The sequence below is a fragment of the Agrilus planipennis genome, unplaced genomic scaffold (assembly GCF_000699045.2).
Source record: "Agrilus planipennis isolate EAB-ADULT unplaced genomic scaffold, Apla_2.0 scaffold122, whole genome shotgun sequence".
Classification (NCBI taxonomy): domain Eukaryota; kingdom Metazoa; phylum Arthropoda; class Insecta; order Coleoptera; family Buprestidae; genus Agrilus; species Agrilus planipennis.
Genome location: NW_020438884.1, coordinates 118,500 through 142,782, shown reverse-complemented (window position 1 = coordinate 142,782; position 24,283 = coordinate 118,500). Strand labels below are relative to the sequence as shown.

At 35.0% G+C, this 24,283-nt stretch overlaps 1 protein-coding gene across 2 annotated transcripts in view; it reads right to left on the bottom strand.

The window, feature by feature from the left end:
• The window catches only part of LOC108736371, an 81,343-nt gene extending 70,117 nt beyond the window's left edge, over positions 1–11,226 (bottom strand). The window contains exon 1 of one of the 2 annotated variants that reach the window (XM_018468770.1): positions 10,760–11,226. The gene's annotated coding sequence lies outside the window, so the exon portion shown is untranslated. The remainder of the gene's footprint in view (positions 1–10,759) is intronic. The other variant, XM_018468769.2, reaches the window with a different exon arrangement.
• Positions 11,227–24,283: the final 13,057 nt, after the last annotated feature.

Below are 24,283 nucleotides of genomic sequence, written 5' to 3'. Positions count from 1 at the left end.
AAACAAAAGAGTATTTAAAGGAAGAGACGATCGCCGAGAGAAGTAGAAATAAATTGACCGTTGCAGAAGTGAATCGAGAAATAAATTGACAGTGATAGCAGTGAAATAAATAGCGCAGTGAATAGTGATATATCAACAGTAGAGTAAATAAATAGAATAATTCATACGTTAAGTTTAGTAATAATTTAATAGTGTTTTCAAGTTCTTTAATAATCACTGTAAATAAATAGTTTTTGTCGTTGTCAGTCTTAGAAGTAATTTTGTTAAACCCACGAACATTACAATACTTTTCGTGGGACATTTCTAGTATTTAAAATTTTCAATTTGCTTTACTAGATTGTAACACCAAAATATAAAAAAAAGACCACTGTTTAAAAAAAGGAATCTACAAGAATAGAATGTCCTCAGAGTAAGGGTTTTTGTTCCTACGTCTGGTTGAAATACAGACAAACTAATATTTTTTACTTCCAAGTACCTTAAAAGATCGATAAAAGGTCAATATTTGCGTTGAAGGAAATGTCAATTTATACAATAGAGGAAGGGTAAGTTCTCGAACTCACAACTATCGACATTTCTTTAAAAATCATAACAAGCTCGCATGTATGACAGAGAATTTCAGCATTTAAAACAATTATTGTACCTATCGGTTAATAGAAAAATTTGTAAAAAAACATTAGTATCAAATTAAATGAGCAAGACCAAGACTTAACATGCAAGACCAAGACCATATCACCAAGACCAAGATATAGACAGAAAAAGCAAGACCAATGCCAAGATTGGTAGAGTTTTGTTCTTGGTCTTGGACTTGCTTTGCTCATCACTGATAAATCATTGAACTGTTTCATAGATATTCTCTCATTGCATTGGTCAAAGCTTTGGCATTAAATTTCCTAGGTCTAAGGAAATCTCCCTAAGTCTAGTAACGCTGACTAAAAACTGAATGCGTTAGTGGACATCTCTCTTCCTCGTACGTACTGCTTGCAAAGACAGGAAGATAGCCGCGGAAATAGATTTGATACGCTTCACAGTATCGCTGCCCATGATGTAAGGCAAACGATTTCCCCTGAACAGCTCATATCAACCTTTTCACGAAACGACATTACACATCAGAATCTTTATGTATAGGTAGAATCTCTTGAAAGAAGACGTAACTAATATCATATACGTTTTTCCGGACTGTTTATAGTCGGCCGTTAACCGGTCGACCAGTCACTTCGTTTTGCAGTATATTGAGTATCAAAGTGTATTGGTACGGAACAAACATTGAGTGAGCCCGATACTCACTTGGCTGCGTTTTTTATGTTTATACATGTTACGAGGGAAGGTCCTAAAATTCGCGGAATGGAAGTGTAAAATAAATAAAAATACGATTATAGAAAAGTTATTTTTCCTTTTTAATATAATTCAATACATTTATTAGATCTCGAAATTAACTTCTCGATACCATCAAAAAAATTTTTATGTCTTCATTTTCATTGGAAAATTTTCGCCCTTTGAGCTCGTTTTTCAAATTTGGAAATAATTAAAAATCAACGGGAGCAAAGTCTGGACTGTAAGGTGGGTGAACTAGAGATTCGAATCCTCTTTTCTGTAGAGGAGCCATCGCAACTCTGCAGTTGTGAATTGGCACATTATCCTGCAAAAGCAGCACATCTTTCGTCAATTTTCATATTCTTCTTTCCTTGATGGTGGCCTTTAACTTTTCCAGTATTGAAGCCTAGTAGTCTCCAGTAACTGTGGTACCTTTCTCTTTGTAATCTACTAGCATAATGCCTTCACAGTCCCAAAAAACTTAGCCATCAACTTCGCTCATTGAGCTGACTTTCCTTGCTTTGTCAGGAACTTCATTCTAGCGCGATGTTCAATTTTTTCCATCGTTGCTATTTTTCCGCCCCTTCCCCTTTATTCCGCGAACTTACGGATCTCCCCTCGTATAATGCAATCGTAACCGACTGATTTGCATCAGATGCTATAATATCTAATTTCATACATCTTGCCATGATATCGAAGAAAAAATTTGAAAGGGAAAATTTAGGTTGTCTTTTTTTCGGCTTTTAGTCAAAATATGAAAACTTGTCAGGCAGACAGAGAAATCAGTTAGGCGACCTTGATAATTACAAGTTATAGAAAGGCAAGTTTTCCGAAGTTAACTTCGATCAAAGGAAAATAAGTCACTGAACTTGAATGGCCTATATTTAAAATTGAAATCGCTATTCTACAAACTTTAATGCCACCAAAAGTACGTAGAGTTTTTCCGTGTTCTTTTGAAGTAACACTGCTTAGTTCAGGTCAAAATATTCAAAAACAGGCTCAACACAAAGCTGTACCATTTTCATATGAGAATAGCTTATGTATTACAGATACAACGCCAGGAGCTTAATCGCTTCATTTACTCAACAATGCTTTCCATTTCCCTATCGTTTAATCAAAGGCTTATGTATAACGTGTAGTAATAGATCCATTGTGAATATGCGATTATAACATCTACAACCACAACAATAATGTGAGGATGCCTTTAGGCTCGTAACCATCTTTACGACAACGTCCTTGTTGGTTTAATTAATTTTTCTTGCCTTTCCAATCATGTATTATGTAACGTATAGGCCGTGTGTCTGATTAGCAAATTAGAACCAAAAGGCGTCTATTCTGGCTACATTACGCGAGCTTATTAAGTCGCAAATCGAAAAGGGAACAAATCATAGGGAAACGTCAGGGAATAATTTCCAGAGATAACGGTCAGAAAGCCCGAAAACAAATATGAACAGTACTGTTATGATAATACAGTAGAACCTTGATAACTTAAACCTCGATAACGTAATAACCTCTATAAATTCATAAAATTTTGTGTTCCCTTCCCCTAGGGGTCCAAAACCTGTCTTATTTAAAATAAAAACCCACTTTTTGGATCTCATCAGCGCGTAGCAGACAGCTCCGACAGAACCAGACCAACTTTTACCTGTCTTACCAGTGCGTTTTAGAAAATACCACAAATGGCGCGGTAAACGCCATCTGTAGTACGATGCTACATTTTAGGATTACGTATGCTCCAACAAGGTCCACTTGTGTGGATATCTACTTGCTGAAACGAATCCCGGCGTAGCTAACCTCAACGTGATAGGCACGTTACCATAATCGAATAAACTAATTTACTTCGACCACATCGAATTATTTTATTCAATTATGGTAACGTGCCTATCACGTTGAGGTTAGCTACGCCGGGGATTCGTTTCAGCAAGTAAGTAGATATCCATATATTTAAATGGACCTTATTGGAGCATACGTAATCCTAAAATGTAGCATCGTACTACAGATGGCGTTTACCGCGCCATTTGTGATATTTCCCACTATAATTTAAACGAATAATTTGGGCATCGCACCTCAGTAAGCAGTGAAAAGTGGTTTGAATCGGGAGAAAGTCTTCTATGTAATAGACGAAGAATCACTGAATTTCAAAATTTAGAAAAATGCTTGTTTACATGGTTTAGACAGTGTAGAAATATGTAAAAACATTAGTGTTAGTGGATCTATACTAATGGAAAAAGCTGAAGAGTTTGCTAAGTCACTGGAATTCCATAATTTTAAAGCTTAAACTTAAACCCTTAGTAAGTAAAAACCTCAATAACTCAAATTATTTTACGTTTCCCTTGGTCTTTATCTTATCGAGGTTCTATTGTAGTTCATGCCACGTGCAAAGCGTTAAATTTATGTAAATATTGAAATACTAATTTTTTATTCACAAAAATTCTATATTCTGCAGCTCTACAACTGTTATTATGGACAAACCGTCAGTTTACAGGTAGATAAATTAAAAAATTATACCGTCTGCCTAGCTAAATCGTCTGGCAAAAGGTAAAGTGAAGCTCGCTCACGATCAGCTTCATATCTAACCGGTTTTATTATGCTACTTTCAGGACTAATAGACCAGATCTACAAATCAGTAGTCGCTGTCCTCGATCAATAAATCGCATCGAACAGACGAAATTTAAGTCAGGATTATCACGCAGTTTCAATAGGATTCTTCCATGCTACAGCCAATAAAATGCAAAATAAACGGGCTAGGGTTTATTTTAATTTTTTTTTTGTTGTAAATGATTAAACCTAAACCACCACTCAAAAAAACAACGTTATTCATTTTGAAATTCCTATTTAGCATCATTGGATTTAAAAATTTTCAAATTCAAAAAAATTCTTCTCAAAATTGAAAAAAATCCACTTTCAAAATTATTTATTTGATTGTGTGTAGAAAATGAAAGGGTCACATAATCCTAGAAGAACAATAATCAAATAACAATGAATCGTTGAGTTGCTGAGTTGACCCAATAAGGGAAGGCCTTTCTATTTACTTGTATATGTGCTTATGATTGTCATCAACTGAACGTATAGGATGGTTTTATATAAACACCACAATCTTCTTGAATCCATGCCTCAACAAAAAAAGAAATCTAATATGACGGAGAAGGATTGCGCTTTACGATAGCGTGATTCGTTTCTATCGGGGAAAACTCTCTGACGGTTTCTTATATGCATTTCCGTCTTTCCGTGATGCGAAATGAAAGTAGGAAGAGCAGCCAGCAGAATCAAAAACAACCACGTGAATAATCTAATGTTCATTAAATGCTCGGTATTGCTCATTTAATGCTAATTGTGTGCCTTGGGATTTTTTTTTCAAAAATTACTGTTGTACTAGTTTAAGATTGAATGAGCAGACCATGAATAAAAAACAGTTAACAATGAAAATAATTTTTTTTTGGATACAGCAGTTGAATGCTTTCTGAACAGGCCATTTACGAATAAAATGTTTCCAGCAATTTTGCAATACCTAATCGAAACTTAAAGAAAACTTTGGTAACTTTTTGAAAAAATTTCCGAAGCATCTAATTTTTCATTCATTCCTCTTCTTTCTCCTATTAATTTCTGTTTCTGCCTCTCATATGCCTCTGCCTAGCCTTTCATGCCTGAGAAATTGTCCTACTAACCTATCTCTTCTATTTCTTATTGACTTCCGTAGAGTGCTCTGTTCACCTATTCTTTCTAATTCCTCTTCATTTCTACCCTTTTTTATCCACGGTATCCTCATCATTCGCCTATAACACCACATTTCGAACGCTTCTAACCTTTTCTTTTCCACCGCGCCCACTGTCCATGTTTCGCACCCGTATAATGCCACGCTCCAAACATACACCTTCAAAACTCCATGATTATTCAAATGGAACTTTCTACATTTTTCGTTTTCTCGTTATCACTAAAAGAATACATTTTAATACATATGTAAAACTCATAACTGCCTTGCTAAACAAGATCATATTGCTCGTTAATTTCGTTATTTTATTGTTAGTCGATAGCTATAAACGACGAAATGTATGCAGATTAACAAATGGGTCACTTAACCTTGAGGTCGTCATAAAAACGGGACACGTAATGTCTTATAAATAAAATGCAAATCAGCAATCTAATGGAATTTCAACTCTTTCAAATCTACAATGTATACATATAAAAATGCATATATACTTAGTCAGTGATATAAATTCACTTTATAGACATCAAGATAAACGTTTGTTTTCAGTACTTGACATTTTATTATATAGGCATATTCATGAGTACGTAAATGTCAATTATATAAATGCAAAAAGTTAAAAATAAACGCAATTTACATTATTCATATGAATATGATTGTAATAGAATTGTCCAAGTGAGTTAGAGCTTCTTGAGGTGTTGACTTTACCACTTAGGATAAGTTTAGTTAACACTTATGGTTAGACAAGTGTGCCAAGATAATTCTATTGTATGAACAGCTATTTATACATGGGTTTATTGTTTGCTATTGGCGGCTAATGTATGATTTATATATTATTATATATATTTTTTAATGTACCTAATAATGTTACAATTCTGACAAAAACAAAATAAATTCCTAGTAAATGGTGTACAAAGATTCCTATATTTTACATTATTGATCCTTGATACTTAATAGGCCCGAAGGGTAATGCATTCGGAAAGCCGACGTTAAAAATCGATCACGTAAAATCGATTGCTCTCCTGATTTTAGACGTATGTTTGCACGCAAGATAGTGAATCAAACGACTAGACAATTCGACACAACTTAGACGTTATAAAAGTCGGTACTGTAATAATTGTAGTTTTTAAAGTTTCCTGTTACCAAAACACAAAAGGAAGTTTTTACTGTGTCACATTCGAGATTGCCTCTGGTTTATTTAGCTTATCCACGACGGTCCCCATGGACGGGGGATTAAAATATGTTCAATCATCGTATGGAGACTGAAGCCAGCGCTACTAGTTTTATTTAAAAGTTGAGCAAAACCCCCTAGAATGCTCTGGTGAGGGAAGGATATACTTAATCCATGCCAGATTTAACAGGCTTGTTATCTGGCGGGAATATTTCCCACTTGAGACCTCCAGGCGTCATAGTATCAGTCTTCATAACTGGTAAGATGTTGATGGAACGACTCAATCCGCTCACTTGCGTTCCGGTACTGGTAATCAAATTATGGGATTGCCACCTTTCCCTGACCTTTGACACTTATGTCACCCCGACTCCGCTAATGAGTGCAACGGGCGGAACCACCCCTCGTGAACCAATCAATCATCTTTACTAAGCCTTGGCCTTTTCCCACATTTAGTGGGTTAAGTTGCGGGTGATCTTTAAGGGTGAAAGTTGTGGGATCTCCCCGCAGATATTGCCTCGGAGTCTAGGATTTGATGCTTTGTACTGGATCGGTCAACTCAAGCACACACCTGACGATTTGACCATCGCATGTCGCTAACCTAAGACACTAATGCTAGGTCCTTTAAGTAGGTACTTTGACCCTGCCCGACGCTTAGCTTTCTTCTACCTCCTTTTTCTTGTTGACTTCCATACAATTTCTGTTCCCCCTTCTTTTTCCATTACCTCACCATTTTTAATCTTTTCTATCCGGAATATGTATAATACCAAATTTAAAACGATTCCTTATAGTTGCTTTAACTACCGTTACACAATTAGATTCAATCAGCCTTCATCATCATCATCATCATAGGCTGGTCAGTCCTAAGACTGATTGGACACGCCCCTCCACTATTTCCTATTCTGAGCTAGTCCTCTCGTTTCCCTAAAACTAGAACATATCACATCCTTAACTATTTGTGAACAATAATCTAATCTAGGTCTACTCCTCTTAACTCCTGTTTATGCTTTTAAAATGTCTCTAAGTAGCCCTTCATGGCTGAGAAGGTGTCCTACCAACCTATCTCCTCTATTTGTTATTGACTTCCAAGGCAACCCTCTCGATTCGGGCTATAGGGCCGTGGTCTAAGTGAACTATTGTGTCCAGACGTTTCGTGAGCTACTGCGGCTGACATCCTCAGGGGTAGTGCTGCGTCGAGACTTCGAAATATAATCTACGTTCACGTTGTCAACGCAGCACTACCACTGAGGATGTCAGCCGCAGTAGCTGACGAAACGTCTAGACACAATAGTTCACTTAGACCACGGCCCTATAGCCCGAATCTTCATTCTACTATAGATTCCGGCCGTGAAAGCTTTTGTTCTTAAACCCTCTATCTTTCCAATTATTTCTAATTCCTCATTTCTAACCTTTTCTATCCACGGTATCCTCATCATTCGCCTGTAACTCCCACCGTCTACGTTTCGCACCCGTACTATGCTGTGCTCCAGACATACGCCTTTAGCAATTAGTACATAAAAATCAATACAGTGTTTCGATTTCCAAAATGTAGTTGCTTGTCGGCGATTAAAGAGAATTAATTTGAATAAATGGAGTTCCTTGATAAACTGTATTTCTCATACTCAACTATATTCTTCGTTCGATATCAATGCGGACATCTCTTTTCCTTCTCGATGATCATATTAACGGCAGGCACTATTATTAGGCAGTTTAACATCAGTTTTATCGGACGCGGTTCATTACAGAACTGAACCCAAACGATTAAACGCCTAATCGGGTATTAAGATCCTTGGCACAAAAGCACACATTCGCCGGCAATAAAATTGTTAATCGCTAGTATAAAAAAGAATTAGAACGAAAATTCGTGACCACTTGTTCGGAATGATGGAAGTAAACAGCTGCACATTACGTTCTTTTTTATTTAGTGCCTGATGACTCCAGACCTTGACACCCCTATGCAAATGCGACAACGTAATAAGTTTTTAATAGAAATGATTTCAGTAGAAGCACATGGGGCATTTAAAAAGCTTTAAAGTATATCGAACAGATGTTAAGGATTGTTAACTATCTAAAATTTCAAAGTATTATCCAGTTTTTCAAATTCTTATTAGAAGATTATTTGTTAGTTTCTTGTGAAACATAAATTATTAAATACTGAAAATTATACCTACGAGGGCGGTTCAATAAGTACCGGTGTTTGAAGACAGAGGACGTTCCTGAGGGAAATTGGTATTGTCATCGTGTGCTGCCATCTATCAAACCACGTCAAAACGAATTTCAGACTGATTGATAAGTTAGCCATTCCACTCAGGCGTGCTTCGTTATTTTCGATAAGATGGAAAAAGAGCAGGATCGTTCGGTAACTCGCTTTTTGTTTTTGGATGGGAAAAAATGCGAGGAGATGAAAACAAAGTTGGATACTGTTTATGGAGACATTTCGCCATCTACGACCACAGTTAGATATTGCTTCAACGAATTTAAACGTGGGCAAAGATCCGTTTTTGATAGGAGCGACCAGGAAGCCTGGCAAACGTTGTTACCGAGGAAATCATTTTACGGATTTTTTAGGAAAAGGAAGAACGATCACTGGACAATACTACAGTGAGTTGTTGGACCGCTTCGACAAAAAATTGAAGTAGACACGGACGCATTTGACGAAAAAGAAGGTACGTTTTCAACACGATAACGCACCGGCACATTCATCAGGAGTTGTTGCCGCCAAAATACATGAATTACGTTATGAATTTGCTGCCGCCCCGTACTCACTCGATTTGACTCCCTGCGACTTCATCTTGTTCCCTACCGTGAAGAAATGACTAGCGAGAAAGAAATTAAGCTCAAACGAGGAAGTCATCGCCGAGACAGGGGGGATTTTGGAGAGTTCGACAAATCTTATTTTTTGGAAAAATAAAAAAACAAATTTTAAAAAAAAGGTGTCTTCATGTCTAACACGGGTACTTATTGAACCGCCCTCGTATAGTCATTGTCTTAAACATGATACAATTTTCAGTACCTCAGAAACCTTTTTCTATAACAGACAGGTACTCATAATTGTTGAATTACTCTGGTCATTTTAGGAACGCGAACTCCGAAGTTTAAAACAACCTATTGCTCATTTATTAAGGAACTTTTCCGACTAATGATGCAGAAATAGCAGTAAATAATTGAACTGTGACTATATTTTTAATTTTTCTTTACAATTTCACTTTAACTTACAATTAGCCTTACAATTAAATGAGGGCATATTAATACAATGCAATAGGAAGTATGCTTTATTATTCAAAGTGATTAAACAATTTTGGTTATTGTAAAATTGAATGAGTTTGCAAAGTATCTGAAAGCATTTTGTATGTACCATGTAACACTAGAACTGCATCAACTGTGGAAATTTTATGTCAATTCTTCAAGTATTTTAAATAGTTGTGTGTCTTTCACTCCGTTAATCAATTAATTTGTTATACCACATACTACATAACCAATTTCACACTCCGTATACCTACAGTAGGAAAATTAAATTAAACATGTTTTGTACACAACTTTTCCTATATCACAAGAATTATCGAAAGATAAAAAGGGATGAAATAAGAAAAATAATAAGAAGCGCGTGAAAACTCAAAGACCTAAAAGACCTGATCATAAAGAGGAATACCTTTATTCCTTCATTTTCTTTTTCGAAATAAAAGGATCAACATTTCAAATTACATACTATAAAACGTGTTTTTGAAATATGAGAAATTAAACTTCAAAGGCAAATTGAAGTGTCCAAAGGCAGTGGCAGCTTGTGCCTTTAAAACTAGTTGCAAGAAATAAAAAAAAAACTTATGATCAGAATTTCGCACAACTAAAGTACTAAGGATATCCAGATGCAATAGATCGATCTACCGCTTCCCTATTGGAGTAATAGGGCTGCAAGATTCTCACCGAGTGCTCGAACTAGCAGAGGTACGACGCCCGCCCGTACATCTCTTCACTTCGGCATTTATTACGTATATAAAGGTCATTTAAAATGTTACAACAAAGCTCATTAACCAGATACTATTGTTTTACATGTTTATTTATTGTAAAATAAAGGACAATTATAACAGAATTTATATTTTATGGTCTCCAGAAGATGTTTTCTCCATCATCATCACAGTTGCGACTGTGTCAAAAGGATGGAAATGGAACTTCTTATTCTTTTATGAAAATAGTTCCTGTTCGAACATTAATAGCGTAGGTCCTTCTTTCCCGAAACGAATACAGAAAGGTACATACCTACATCTAGTAATGATAAATTACACAGACATTGCACCAATGCTTGATCGTTGGAGCGATTCAATGTATTGTTGTGTAGTGATCAAACACTTGGACGGACGATCATTCGCCAGTTTTTCTTAAACATCCCGTACATATAATAGCCTAGATCTAAATAATAACAAGAACGATAAGATACGGTCAAGCTGAATCTTTAAACCCATTACAACAATACTTTCAACAACAAGGTTAAAAGGTGGGCCGCAAGCAAGCAATGCTGATCTCACCGCGCTCACTGTTACGCTCGTTCTCGTTTAAAACCCACCACACCACATAGTACTTACTAGGTACAAAAAACTTACTCGCTCAAGACACCATCGCTACTGCTAACATCTTCAGATGACACAAGGTGATATCAAAATCCCAAGAACGAACTTAATCACAATACACAAACTAAATGTAAGTTGTGTTCTACTCGAACTCGAATATTTCGTATCTCGATAATCGCTCCCCGCAAATAAGAATGGGGTGTCTGAAAGTCTAGTCGAGTCAGGGATCGATTTGTTCGAAAAGTAGCCGCAAACACATCACAACGACATCCGTACCGAAATCGTCGATCTAATACCGTCCGTAGGAAGTGAATGGATCGACTCGATCGACTGCCTGACTGACTAAAACTTGATCTATGTGCACGTTTGGGAACTCGACAACTGTCTCGACGGAAAGCAACTGGTGGCAGTTGGCGCGCAACAAAATACGATCCGCGCTCCGCGTCTTTCCTACCTATCGAGCCGACCAACCAAACAATACAATCGTACACATGCCGCTACTGCTCACACCACCGTAGAATTTCATTGTGTTAATTTTACCTGCACGAGATGAACAAAACTGTGCTATGTTTTTGTATGCATCTAACGAAGAGTAAGGTCTTAAGTTGTAGTAGACACCTCGTAGGATGATGGATGGGTTAGATAATTTGACTAAAACATAGCAAAACATTTTGAGTTATATTGTATCTAAAAAGTTTCGATGATGGAGGAGGATGGTGATACATGAATAAATTGTTGCTTCTGTGGGAAGAAACCACTTGGATTTATCTTAATCATTGTAAAATGAATGTCTTCAAACGTTTATACAACTATAAGTAGATGTCACATGAAATAAACCCTCGAGATGTGTACTGTGTACTTGTATTGAACTGGGTGGCTGCTGCTTACTCTATAACAGAATCAAAGGTCTAACAACACAGTGCACTAACTGAGGCTCCAATTCTGAATCCTTAGGATTCCAATAAAATTGTTTTTACGCAATGGGAACTTCACTTCCTTTGGTTTTATAATACGACAAACAGAATCAACAAAATTTCGAAATTGTTTTGGGGTGGATGGTTGTTGATTCCTCTATAACAGAATCAAAGGTCTAACAACTCAGTGCACTAATTGAGGTTTCAATTCTGAATCCTTAGGATTCCAATAACCGTAAGATCTACTTATCGAGATTCAAAGGCCTTTGGGTGGCTCTTAGGGTGGGCCACAGTGATACGTGGTTTTATAAAACAACAAACAGAATCAATAAAATTTCGGAATTGTTTTGGGGTGGATAGTTGTTGATTCCTCTATAACAGAATCAAAGGTATAACGACACAGTGCACTAATTGAGGTTTCAATTCTAAATCCTTAGGATTCCAATAACCGTAAGATCTACTTATCGAGATTCAAAGGTCTTTGGGTGGTTCTTAGGGTGGGCCACAGTGATACGTGGTTTTATAATACAACAAACAGAATCAATAAAATTTCGGAATTGTTTTGGGGTGGATGGTTGTTGATTCCTCTATAACAGAATCAAAGTTCTAACAACTCAGTGCACTAATTGAGGTTTCAATTCTGAATCTTTAGGATTCCAATAACCGTAAGTTCTACTTATCGAGATTCAAACGCCATAAAATTGCGTTTTGTGCAATGGAATCTTCACTTCCTTTGGGTGGCTCTTAGGGTAGGCCAGAGTGATGCGTGGTTTTATAATACGACAAACAGAATTAACAAAATTTCGGAATTGTTTTGGGGTGGATGGTTGTTGATTCCTCTATAACAGAATGAAAGGTCTAACAACACAGTGCACTAGTTGAGGTTTCAATTCTGAATCCTTAGGATTCCAATAACAGTAAGACCTACTTATCTAGATTCAAAGGCCATAAAATTGTGTTTTGCGCATTGGAAATTTCACTTCCTTTGGTTGGCTATTAGGTTGGGCCAGAGTGATACGTGGTTTTATAAAACGACAAACAGAATTAACAAAATTTCGGAATTGTTTTGGGGTGGATAGTTGCTGCTTCCTCTATGACAAAATCAAAGGTCTAACAACTCAATGCACTAATTGAGGTTTCAATTCTGAATCCTGAGGATTCCAATAACCGTAAGATCTACTTATCGAGATTCAAAGGCCATAAAATTGTGTTTTGCGCAATGGAAGGTTAACTTCCTTTGGGTGGCTGTTAGGGTGGGCCAGAGTGATACGTGGTTTTATAATACAACAAACAGAATTAACAAAATTTTTGAATTGTTTTGGGATGAATGGCTGTTGCTTCCTCTATAACAGAATGAAAGGTCTAAGAACACAGTGCACTAACTTAGGTTTCAAACTTGAAACCTTAGGATTACAATAAGTGTAATAAAATAATCGTAAGATCGAGCTGTCGAAGTCATAAAATTATGGTTTGCGCAATTAAAACTCCACTTCTTGATGGGTCAGTGGGTCAAATGGGACACATGTTTTTTTTTTATATTTTCGTGGAAGAAGGGAAATCTTCAAAAGACACCCAGCCATCCGTACGACTGGATAGTGTCAGATTCCCGAGGAAGGTGTCCTCGGACCTACCGACTAAAACCACTCTACCTCAGGCCGTTCTACTAGGATACATGGTTTATTATACAGCAAACAGAATAATGCACTTTTGCATCCTAGCTATATTTTAAATGCGAATGTGAGTTTGTTTGTTTCTTTTTCACGCCTTAACTACTCAACCGATCCTCATGAAATTTTGTACCACAGGTACAGAAAATGACATAGCGTACCTTTTATCTAGAATAAAAACTGCTCCCGAGGGATAAAAAAATCCGTTTTATGTGGTCGTCGATGGTAAAACTTGGTTTTGCTTATGCACATAAATAAATCTGAAGCTCATAAGTTTATCCGTAGAATATTAAAACACAAACTATCTTTAAAAAAAAATTGTGTGTCTGTCTTTCGGATGTACTAATCTTCAGAATGGTTGAATCGATTTCGATTGGATTTTACAAAAATTAAAAAAAGGTTATTATGTTAGTAAAAATTATCAAGACTGCTGTTTCAGTCGATTATTGATTACAACAACTTCTCACACTTATTAAGCTATTATATGGTCCAATAAAATGAACTGAAATGGTCCAATACGAGAATAGGTATTTGGTGAAGAGATTTAAACCCTCACTATACGAAACAGCACACCAGTCACCAACCAAACGTTTTATCTTTTCAACTTCGCCAGATACGCATGATTCACTAGACACAGAACTAATCGTAAACTTAAAAATCAAAAATTGTACCAAACTTGCGCTGGTGGGATTAATTTTGTAGATACTCCAAATGTTTCTAACTCGGGTCTTTTTCACTTATATCGACTCCTTCATAATGAAGGTTTTCGTTTTTTATAAATTTATCTTCATGAGTTCTTGATGCTTGAAACTTTTTCAAACGAAGTTCAATCCCAAACAGTTCAATATATTAAGTATTCGCAAAAGTATATTATAACACATCAAAAACTGCGTTACCCTAAAATTACTTTTACCACGCATGGGAGTGGTCAGTCGTAACAATTCCTTTGGGAAAAAGTATCCCTGCCTAATATTAATTACCTACACAAAACTTGAGTGTTGCAGGGACTAAAAATTATTTGTTATAACAACGTTAATTCTGAAATAAAACTTAATTTAAAAACTACTTATTTATAAACACTAGCAAGCAAATATTTTTGTGAATGCTTACTAATCACTAAAAATTTTCGAATAAAAATTAATTTATTAACACACAAAACAAATGTCTTCCGTACCCACGTAACGTTATAGATCCGTTGTCACCGAAAACCCTATGTATGTATTGTTTTAGGTTTTACTAAAATAACTATGAATTTTATGTACATAGATACAGGCCTGACGCTGGAAGCTGGCGGAAATTTTAAAATGGCGTGGATGCGCGGCGGCAGAAGTAGGCAGTTTTAGGTATAACGATTGCAGCCCTCTTTCTTCAGTATTCCTATCAGGGGCGTAGATTAAATATTTAAAAATAGGGATCAGTGAGCAAGTAACAGACAGACAAACAGAAGAACTAATTGTTGATGTTGGTGACAGTGATAGAGATTCCCATGATGACAGTGAATGTGAAAACTAACTATAAAACAAAAGCAATAGGTTTATTTTTCCTTTTTGGTAAGTTATGTTTCTACATTATTTTCTCGTACGCTACTGTCCTGTCTGTATTAATACTATAATTTACGCCTATTGAAAGCTTATTTGTGTATCGGTTCCAAGTGACTTACCCAAATAGGTCATAAATGGGCAAGTACCTGCGCGGCCGCTCGCCAGCTTTCTTCGTCAGGCCTGTACCTAATTTAACCAAAAATTTGTTTGGGTACCTTTTAATCAATTTAATTCAGTAATTTAAGCTTTCTCGCTCTGTTAATAATTACGATATATTCAACTTCGACTGACTCCTCATATGTATATACAGGGTGTTCCACCTTGTTCGTACATAACTGTTGTTATACATTTAATAAAACAAATATTTTTATAAGTGGTCTGGAATCATATGTTGTATACACAGAAAATATTTTCAGTCTTACAGAGTGTTCCATTTCTTCTGGACGATACCTAAATTACTTATTTGTAATGGAACACCCTGTATATTTTCGTATTTTTGATATCTTTGTATAATTTTAGATAGACTTTGTTGACAACTCCCTGTATCTATATCTAGTAATTTCTGAGATATTCAAAATTTTTTGAAAAAAAAACGATGTTAGTTCTTTGAATGGGACCTAGCATCTAAACCATGAAAGCTAAAAACCTGCGGTTTGGACAGTTCATTTTAACACGAATTACCGTATCTTTTTTGTCATGGCTTATATTAAAAGATACCGTTCGATGCGAAATTGAAAGCCCTTTCTACAAATATAAAGTTTTAAACATAACATAATCGATTAAATAATGCTACAGATAAGTACTTCATTTAAAAAACAAGTTATTCGTTCTCTGGATAACGTAAAAATTTTTGTCCATGGCGAAAAAGATACGGTCATTCATGCTAAAATGAGCTTTTCAAACCTTCGTTTTTTAGCTTTTATAATTTAGATGCTATTTGGTCCCATTCAAAGAACTACTGTTTGTTTCAAGAAGTTGGAGATATGCCCCTTTCCTTTATTAGGATGCGCCGTAGCATAATTCCAAATTCCATTATATTTGTTTGCGGAGCTCATTTCTTTACCGATCATCGAGCGAGAACTAGACAAAAGTGTACAGTACCATTTGCAAAATTATTTATACTGCCTCGTTAAAATTTAAAAATATGCTTTATTTAAAAGCATATTTAGCCAAAAAAAAATAACAAGTGAATTAACTTAACATTCTGCACACCTATAAAACTTTTGCTTTGTTTTCTATTGTTAATTTATATACATTTTTGCTTTAAGAAATTGCTAAACATTTTCGTCTAGTACTGTACAGTTCTAGCCGATCTCCTAAGACCGCCCATCGAGAGCTCTGCTCGTTCAAGCTTGTTCTAACTATTTCTGTCTTGCTCACGCCTAGTGTGTATTCTTTCTATCTTCGCGCAGATTTCTTCAAGGTCACAATTCTAACAAATTGAAATGAACTGTAACATCGTGTTTTTTTCAAATATAGCTCAGAAATTACTAGATATCCACATAGGGAGCTATCAACAAAATCTACCTAAATTTAAACAAACAAATCAAAAATGTAACAATACACAGGGTCTTCCATTTAAAAAAAAAAAGGAAGTTAATTAGCGCCCGAAAGACATAGAACACTCTGTACGACTAAAAAATTACCATATGATTCCAGACCATTTATAAAAACATTTTTTTAATTAAATGTACAACAGTTATGTACGAAACCGCCTTAGGTGGAACACCCTGTATAGAAGTTTAGTGAAATATTAGATTAAGTTAATATACAAGATCAGGAAATAGAGAAAACCGAAAATCAGCTCAAAAGGGGATCTGAATTAGTTATGGGATTAAATCGATATCAATCTCATTTCATCTAGAAGGGACGTTAAACGGGAGTACACATTCGATCGTATAACTATTTTGGAAGCAAACAAAATATTTAAATATTTCTTTATTACTAATAACAACATCTTAAAAATACAACAGAGTTGGTATAAACATTCCTAAACTACTGCCATTACCTTTTAATGTGCTCGATTTCCTCTTAAAGTACTATACTGACTAATTATTTTCTCACCTCCGTGTTCGCCCTATTCAGGAAAGGTTTTAGATCTTAGATCTTTAGATTTTAGCACATACGTAATCTTTTTATTTAAGTAAATCTACTGCCGACTACCTCCACCAAATTTTCTCAGTATTTTAGTTTTATTAGTGTTTATGAATAGTCAAAACAAAAAAAAAGAGAAAAGCAAGTTTTGATAAGAAAGTTTCGAAAAAGTTCAGTCTGAGATTTTATTTCGATTAAAAAGATAAACAATTTTAATTTTTTGATGTATGGGGTCTTTCATTAAATACGTTCTCAAATACGAGGGAGGACGGGATATTGATTAAGGTTGCAAGATTCGACAAGGGGGGAGGGGATCTAAGAAAGTCAGGAGTTACCTTAAAACTTTTCATTACAATAGAAAATTATTCTCATTGCTATTTTTAATCACAAGAAATCGTTAATAAGGGGGAAGTGGACTAGCTTTTTTGACGTAATATTTGATAGGGGGGGGGTTGCTGAAAATGTGACTTAGCATGACGCGAGGGGGAAGGAGGGGTCTAGTAAAGTGAAATTCTAAGTGACGTTTTTTTTTTGGACAACGGCCCGTATAAAAAACCGGACACACTTTTACTAAAATATACCAAAAAATTTATATGGATCTTTTATGATTACCAAAATTTCATTCATTTTATTCCAGAAATAAATTCAATAAAGCACATACTGTTTGTAACTTAGAATATTCCAATGTGCTTTTACATACCTATCAACATACTGCCACTGAGGTAAGATATATATTGTAATGTTCGGGTTTAACAAAATTAACTTCTAAGACTGATAACGACAAAAACTATTTATTTACATTAATTATTAAAGAATTTAAAAACACTATTAAATTATTACTAAACTTAGGTTATGAATTATTCTATTTATTTACACTACTGTTGATATATCACTATTCACTGCGCTATTTATTTCACTGCTATCGCTGTCAATTTATTTCTGGATTCACTTCTGCAACGGTCAATTTATTTGTTCTCATCTCGGTGATCGTCTCTTCCTTTAAATACTCTTTTGTTTACTTTATGGAACCTTCTGGAAACATCGGAATAGTTTATTTGTTCTTTGAACTTTTTAACTGCTTTCCCAGAACGCAGGTACGACACACACATTTATAAATACGGCGCACATGAAGAAAGGCGCCCGCGGCTAGTCGGCGAATCGATAAGCCGTTCACGCACACGTGTGCCCGTTCGCACATAAACACACTCATGCTCGCTACAATATTTTCCGATGCTTAAAATTAGTAATAAAGCCTAATAAAATTGTTATCAATCTATGCCAATTGTAAAAGACGGTTCGTTTTATTTTAGCACTTGTACCACTGATTAAAATTTCCTTCTTGATGTTATCGTGTTATTACGGTAGGTAGCCAGAAGATAATTAGACGGTTGAAATGTACCTTCCTTTTTGTTCGTCTCAAAGAGCAATGGACTGAGATTATATCTACGATAGTTAGTTGGATTCAACATGTAAGATTAAATAATTTCTCATCGTTAGTAGAAACAAGCACAAAAGCGTTTTACGTAAAATTTATTGTTTTCAAAATTTAATATTTTATAGTGTTAGCTTATTTTTGCCTTCATATCTATCTACCTCGTGTTTATGATATTTACGAAGTACGTACTGAAAGAAATGGGAACTTAATAGCAGAACTGTTTGTGAAAGAAAACAGAGTCAGTTTAAAGAGGGAACAACCCCTTAAATTTACAGGGTTTAACAAAGGCCTATGAATTGAACGAGGAAAAGACGATTACATTCGATACGGTTTTCGAAATCGGGGAAGAAACAAGTATAGAGTATAATAGAATCAAAAGAAAGTAAAATATACCGGGTGTCCTTAAATTCAGTCTATACATATAATATGTATCTTATTACTTATCAATTTAGTAGAATAATTTTTTTCAATTGGGGCCCTGTAGGTATTTTCATAGCCATTTGCAGAATTTTTATTGAATATTATTGTTATTGAGAATGGAAAATGAAGATTCGTCTTCAAATTGAAAAGAATTTTAAGAAGACAATTGCAATACAGTAGACTGAAGTTTACCATAGTAAATCGAATCGAATTCAAATTTTAAATCGAAGTAATTTCCGAAATATTCTAATGGGTGGTCACCATGAGGCACCTTGTATATTCTACACAAGAATACCATGTTTTCAACACCCAAATTGTTACGGAGCTTGGCTCGCTTGGCGAAGGAAAAGTAAAAAAACTTATATACCTATCTTTCGCCGGTGTACTGCTGTACCACATATATTGTTCGGTAAGAACAATTAAACAACTCGAAGGACCAGCGTATGTCCGATTAATAAGATGCGTATCATTAAATACGTTTATTAACCCTATACATACACACTTAAACTTAAGATTACAAAAATGAATTGAATTTTGAAGCGATTGCTTTGATGGATGTGCTAATACTGTCTTTTCTGAACTGTTCTGTCCTTTTTTTATCTCAACCTATTTCTCCCACTTGTGTTATTTCTGTTTATGGAATTTTTCCCGGGTCACTACTCCCAACGACACTAGTCACGTACACCAAAAGGTTCGTAGCTGGATGGTACACAATGGTGTTATAATTTAGGGAAAAACCAAATTTCAAGAATACAAGGCAGATGCACTGCGAATGCAACGAAGGCGGCAATTAGAAGGATTCGGGGAAGCCCGCAGGTATAATGTCTTAACACAAATCTAATAAATAAATCCTTCACTTATAATTATATGAATCTTAAAATCGGCGCCAGATCTATCACAAGGAGATACTTTGTTTTGGTTATGAAACCAAAAAAAATTGTAATCATTAGAAGTAAAATCTTCCAAGCGTAGAAAGTTATGAAATTCAAAAGAATTTTTTGTTATTTATTGATAAATGTTCAGACTATCTTAATAAATAGTTTGATTTTGGTGAAAGCAATTATAGCTTATTTTTAAAAATACCATATTTTCCCAAAAAATATTGGCAACCCTAGTACAACCACTCTTAAGACTGACGATCCTATGACGATTATGATAATGAGCATACAACTTTAGAAATAACTGAATGAAATATTTAAATCCTGCTATATCCTTGTACCTGTTTGTACCGGGTTAACTTATTTTATATAACATTATATAACATTAATTTTCGTCAACCAAAGATATCCGGACAATTTCCTTCCAACCTAATTTTCTCTCGAAACTTTTCGAAACAAAAGAAATAGCTAACACGATAACCAGGAAACATTACACCCCTTATTTGTCTCAAACAGCAGCTGTGTGGACTCACTTTATATTGACATGGAAGTAAACATTTACGACGCAAATCAATATCGAATTTCGCTAATAAGCATTATATGCTGCGGTTAATACATATGTGTAAGTGCATTAATATTAGGGCGAGGAATAAATTCATTTCGTGTTAAAAAATTATTAGTTCGTGCTACAAAAAAGGGTGTAGATATTCCATCTACGCTTATCATCGAAACCAATCCTTAAAAATAGTCTCTTGAAGGAACGAGTAAAGGGAGCATATATATGTATACAGAAACCAAAATTGAGGGCGGCGTTTTTGTAGGGTGAGTAATCGAGGGTGTAAAGGTGAAGGAAGAGACGATCGCGGTAGATTTTGGGCTCCAATTCACGCGACCAAATTAGGTCATTGCCTTTTGGTAGATGTTTTGTGTTGCTAAATTAGTCTATCGGTTAAGAATCTAATTTTAAAATCCACAAAGAATTATCACCACAAAAACAGAAGCAGGACCTCAATGACAACAAGAAATACCCTTATATCTGTCATTCGTTTCTAACTGGAAATGAATATTCACCTTTTAATTACGTTTATATTACAGTAAAAGCTCTTTATACGTTCCATAAATATGCCGCGAATACAGAAACCGTGAATATGTAATGGTAATTAGTATGGAATCATAGGGGATACGTTCTAAGATTCCAAAATAAAACCAATATGTATCAAAATAAAATCAATGTATTGATAAATATTCGCAATTAAAATTAATCGTTGTAATCAGCTTTAGGCAAGAGTATACGAAATTTTTTTTGTTTTGAATTTTCAAATTGGTCCACTCGGTTGCCACGTTGAAAACTAACTCCGAATCTTTTTCTACTCGATTAGATTTTTTATAAAAGCCGCTTCTGCACGTACCAACCGTACATACTCAAAAGATGCTGATACATGAAGGGGATTCAATAGTACTCGCGCCGTAGAGCAAAAACATGCTTATCNATACACACTTAAACTTAAGATTACAAAAATGAATTGAATTTTGAAGCGATTGCTTTGATGGATGTGCTAATACTGTCTTTTCTGAACTGTTCTGTCCTTTTTTTATCTCAACCTATTTCTCCCACTTGTGTTATTTCTGTTTATGGAATTTTTCCCGGGTCACTACTCCCAACGACACTAGTCACGTACACCAAAAGGTTCGTAGCTGGATGGTACACAATGGTGTTATAATTTAGGGAAAAACCAAATTTCAAGAATACAAGGCAGATGCACTGCGAATGCAACGAAGGCGGCAATTAGAAGGATTCGGGGAAGCCCGCAGGTATAATGTCTTAACACAAATCTAATAAATAAATCCTTCACTTATAATTATATGAATCTTAAAATCGGCGCCAGATCTATCACAAGGAGATACTTTGTTTTGGTTATGAAACCAAAAAAAATTGTAATCATTAGAAGTAAAATCTTCCAAGCGTAGAAAGTTATGAAATTCAAAAGAATTTTTTGTTATTTATTGATAAATGTTCAGACTATCTTAATAAATAGTTTGATTTTGGTGAAAGCAATTATAGCTTATTTTTAAAAATACCATATTTTCCCAAAAAATATTGGCAACCCTAGTACAACCACTCTTAAGACTGACGATCCTATGACGATTATGATAATGAGCATACAACTTTAGAAATAACTGAATGAAATATTTAAATCCTGCTATATCCTTGTACCTGTTTGTACCGGGTTAACTTATTTTATATAACATTATATAACATTAATTTTCGTCAACCAAAGATATCCGGACAATTTCCTTCCAACCTAATTTTCTCTCGAAACTTTTCGAAACAAAAGAAATAGCTAACACGATAACCAGGAAACATTACACCCCTTATTTGTCTCAAACAGCAGCTGTGTGGACTCACTTTATATTGACATGGAAGTAAACATTTACGACGCAAATCAATATCGAATTTCGCTAATAAGCATTATATGCTGCGGTTAATACATATGTGTAAGTGCATTAATATTAGGGCGAGGAATAAATTCATTTCGTGTTAAAAAATTATTAGTTCGTGCTACAAAAAAGGGTGTAGATATTCCATCTACGCTTATCATCGAAACCAATCCTTAAAAATAGTCTCTTGAAGGAACGAGTAAAGGGAGCATATATATGTATACAGAAACCAAAATTGAGGGCGGCGTTTTTGTAGGGTGAGTAATCGAGGGTGTAAAGGTGAAGGAAGAGACGATCGCGGTAGATTTTGGGCTCCAATTCACGCGACCAAATTAGGTCATTGCCTTTTGGTAGATGTTTTGTGTTGCTAAATTAGTCTATCGGTTAAGAATCTAATTTTAAAATCCACAAAGAATTATCACCACAAAAACAGAAGCAGGACCTCAATGACAACAAGAAATACCCTTATATCTGTCATTCGTTTCTAACTGGAAATGAATATTCACCTTTTAATTACGTTTATATTACAGTAAAAGCTCTTTATACGTTCCATAAATATGCCGCGAATACAGAAACCGTGAATATGTAATGGTAATTAGTATGGAATCATAGGGGATACGTTCTAAGATTCCAAAATAAAACCAATATGTATCAAAATAAAATCAATGTATTGATAAATATTCGCAATTAAAATTAAAATTTATAATCAGTTTTAGGTAAGAGTTTAAAAAATCTAGTAATTTTTTCTTGTTTTGCATTTTGAAACTAGTCCACTCGGTTTCATCTTTTATAAAAGTCGCCTCAGCACGAGCCAATAGTACTCAAAAGATGCTAATACGTTGAACAATAACACCGAATCCTTTTCTACTCGGTTAGATTTTTTATAAAAGCCATTTCGACACGTATCAACTGTAGAGTAAAGTCGGTGAATGTGGAATAGGTCAGGTAATGTGGAATACCATTTTTGCACTAAAACTAGAAGTGTCATCTACATTCTAGTTGCTGTATTAGGTACTACTCTTAATGTATTTCGAATTAATGTTTATGTAATCCTATGTTTGTTATAGGTGACGTTGTGTTTAATCAGAAATGATTTCGCAGGTGGCTGACATTTTGTAGGGTAGTGATACTGTTAACTGTTACGCATTTGTTTGGACCGATTTAAAAATAGTGGTGCTGCGTGTAGTTACTGTAAATGTTTTAGAGTGTGAGGTATGATATTACAGCCCCATAAAATTAACTTTATCCAAGTTTCTATATGGTCATAGTTTCGTGTCTATAAGTGGGTATTGTGGAATATCAATAGGTTTGCTATTGTAGACTATTCCACATAACCAATTCCATTTTCCCCTCCCTAACTCCCAATGAAGATGCCGAATGTATTTTTTGTGCAGGTAAATTTTCTGAAGATACAAGAGGAGAGGTTTGGATACAATGCATAATGTGTAGTGGCTGGTGCCATGAAGTGTGCAGGAAATGAAAGAGAAGTTTATATTTGTGATTTCTGCCAGTAGATATTATGATTACCTGTTTTTTAGTCTTCTTTTTTTGTATAATGTAAAATGTTAGTCAAATAAAATATTCTTCTCGTTGTAGGTGAAATTATTTACTGAAAATGGTGGCGTGTTAATTCCATGGTAATGTCCTATTCCATATTACCTTATAGGACTATTCCACTTTACCTACCCATTTTAACAATCTGAGAATTTGTTGACTTTGATTATTTCGTCTGTTAAAAGGTATAGATTATGTGTTACGTCACCTAGATGGGAAAAACAAATAGCTAGCTGACTACAGATATTACCGCGAATAAAAAAATTACAGAAGTATGTTTAATAAACTTGTTTATAATTTTTAAAAAAATGGTATTTCACNGTCACCTAGATGGGAAAAACAAATAGCTAGCTGACTACAGATATTACCGCGAATAAAAAAATTACAGAAGTATGTTTAATAAACTTGTTTATAATTTTTAAAAAAATGGTATTCCACATTCACCGACCTTACTCTACTTACTCAAAAGATGGCGATATATTAAGGGGATTCAGTAGTACACGCGCCGTAGAATAAAAGCATGCTTATCGGTTCTAGATATCATGAGTTTAATATTTGTAACAGAGGTTTGAAATTTTGTAGTAAAAGATAGATAAA